The sequence below is a fragment of the Giraffa tippelskirchi genome, chromosome 3 (genome assembly GCF_054371585.1).
Source record: "Giraffa tippelskirchi isolate mGirTip1 chromosome 3, T2T-mGirTip1v1.2.pri, whole genome shotgun sequence".
In the NCBI taxonomy this organism is placed as follows: domain Eukaryota; kingdom Metazoa; phylum Chordata; class Mammalia; order Artiodactyla; family Giraffidae; genus Giraffa; species Giraffa tippelskirchi.
In genome coordinates, this window is record NC_137277.1 from 30,529,300 (window position 1) to 30,532,140 (window position 2,841).

The window sequence follows — 2,841 nt, forward strand, 5'->3', positions numbered from 1 at the left end:
TGTCCTGCCCGACAGGTTAGAATGTTCTCAACAGAGGCTCGTTTATTTGAATTATCTCACGAAGGTCAACATTTAATCCTGACTCGATTAAAAGCCCACGGAAGACAGAGCTATAGGAACCCATTTCCCGGAGCTGCATTTCAATGCCTGCCTGTGTGTCAGGGTGGAGTGAGGTCTAGACAGTCAGGGCAGGTGGCGGGGGCCCTTTGGGGCCAGGGGCTGGGACGGGGGCCCTGATTTGGTTCCCTGCTGAGAGCCTGTGAAAAGGTGACCTGTGCAACGTTTGAGTGCCTTAAAATGATGTCGTTGATAAAGGATGAAACCTACCTGCACACACATTACACACATAGTGTACTGCATTGTCCACAAAGTCTGTTTGAGCTTTTGCATACGCTGTACAAGAAAAACTTGAATGAGCCTTTTGGCCAACCCTATGTTTCATCTTCGCAGACTTCACTGAGGGTGGGGGGGCACTGAGGACTGGGTGACCTCTTTGCTCTGACACAGGCTGGCACTGGCAGTGAGAGTGGCCTCGGCATCCCAGCTTTCGGGCACACCCGAAGCTCCTCTTCCTCCAGTCCGGGATCCCCAGGCCCCAAGAGCCTCTTGGGATCACTGTGTTCTGGTGAGGACACAAAGCTAGGTGCTGTCTCTTTAAACAGTAGAGGCTGAGACACTCTCAGGCCACCATGACATATCTCAGCATTGGACCAGCCCCTGAATAAACTGGATGGACGTCTGGTCTGGCTTCAGTTACTGGGGAGCACCACCAGGGCGCATTTTGGGGATCCTGGTGGGAAGCAGCAGGACTAGACCTGCCAGCTGCTGGTGTCCTGTCCTGGGGGGGCCTGCCTGAGCATCCCTCGCATCTGAGTGCAAAGAGAGCCGCGTGGAGGAAGGGGTGACCCTGTTTGGCCTGGTGAGTTGTCTTGGCAGACTGTACCTCTGGATGGTGTGTGCTCATGATTTACAGACTGCTTGCTTCCCAGCCCCACGCCCTGCAAACCACAAATGGAAAGGATCGCAGGGGAGATGGTGTGTGTGTGTTGGAAATGACCAGAGAATCCGAGGGTTTCTAAAATCCTTGGCTAAGAGCTGGATATACACTCTGGCTGGGGATGCCAGAAGGGCCCTCTGGGAGCACCTAGAAACCCCGGAACGTCCAGAGTTGAAGGGAGGAAGGGGACCAGACATGCCTGCCCTGATGGAAACAGCTCCATGCTCACAGCTGGCAGGTGACCTTGGATTGTAAGCAGGTTGGGGAGAGGATTCCACTTGTAGCAGAGCCCTGGCCGAGCTGGTGACATCACCATAGGCGGCGGCATTTATCTTCCACAGCTGGGGGCTGAGTGGGCAGGAGGCGGGCGAGGGGCAGTGAAGTGACTGATTGACAGGGACGGGTGAGTTCAGATGTCCTGCAGTGTGACTATTGTGTGACCTGGTTAATGACTAAAACCTTGGGTGCAAAGGAAAGGAAGAAATGAGCTATACCTTACTATGTGTGCACTTTTCTAGATGTCTATATTTCATTCAGAAGTTTAGCTGGAAAAAAAGACAAGAAGGGAAGAAAATCCTGAGTAGATATGCTAATATTTATAAAGTGCTTAGAACAGTCCCGGGAACCTGGTGGTCATGTCAATGTTGGTTTAATAAATACAAAGTCTGAATGGCACAAAGGCAGGCAATAATTCCTAGGGCAAACCCAGCCTAGAATATGACCCAGGAGGAAAGTGATCACTCCCATTCGTTTAGTTAGTCCTTCTACCTACAAATGTGCTTTCAATCTAGGGGGCTGATAAGTGATTTTAGTTTAGGGGTTGGGCTTTCCTTAAAAGGTTGTTGTGAGGATTAAATGTGAAATAATAATAATAGTGACAATTTCCTGGGTACTACTGATCCTTTATTTGGTTCCAGACACTATGCTAAGTATTTCACACACTATCTCTTTTAATCAACACCATAACCCTTTAAAATGGGCATTCTCAGTCCTGTTTGCAGATGAGAAAACTGAAGTACCCTGAACCTCAGCAAACTGACCAAATCCACAGCCCTGAGTAAACAGGCTAATCAGGTTTGTCTGAGCCTCCATGCCTAACCACTGGACCACACTGCCTCTCACAGACCACCTCGGAGTCCTGCTAACCCACCTGCCATATCACTGGGCAGTGAACAAAAATTCCCAAGGATTTGTCTTTTTAATCTAAGGATTTTTGAAAGACCATTGTTTGAAGAACTTTTCCAAATTATCTTTGGTTGAAGAATGTATAATTAGCTACCACAAGCAGCTGCTTTCAGATAGTAAAATAAGTAGATGGGGGTATTTGAGTCATTCAGAGCGGTGATGTTCTGTGACACAGAGCGCTGGCAGGTGCTGGTGACTTGTGTATGACCTGCTGCGTTGGCAGGCAGACCTGTAACGCCCACCTTCCCGCTCCGCGTTTCTGCATCAAGGCGGGCTCCCAGAGCGTCTTACCCTCTTACTGGGGCGCACCCACCCTGCGCCGGGAAGGGCTATCCTCTCTCCCCGTGACGCTGGGCGGACCGCCTTCAGCCGGCTATGAATCAGCTGATTTCCCTGGCTGCTCTTTCCCCACCTCAAATGGCCAATTCCCCACCCTGTGGCCGGGGACGCCAGCCCAGGCCGGGCACCAAGCCAGCAAACTCGCCTGGAGCGTACCCGGTTGTGGTCTGGATTTGCCCAGCGACCCCCGGGCGCGCTGCCCTGCAGTGGGCAGCCTTTTCCGTCCTCCTCCAATTCTCCCCCAAGCAGGCCCGCTAGATCCGTCCTGGGAATCCGAGGCATCTGGCGCACCGCCTAGGCGCAGACAGGATCGCGCGGGC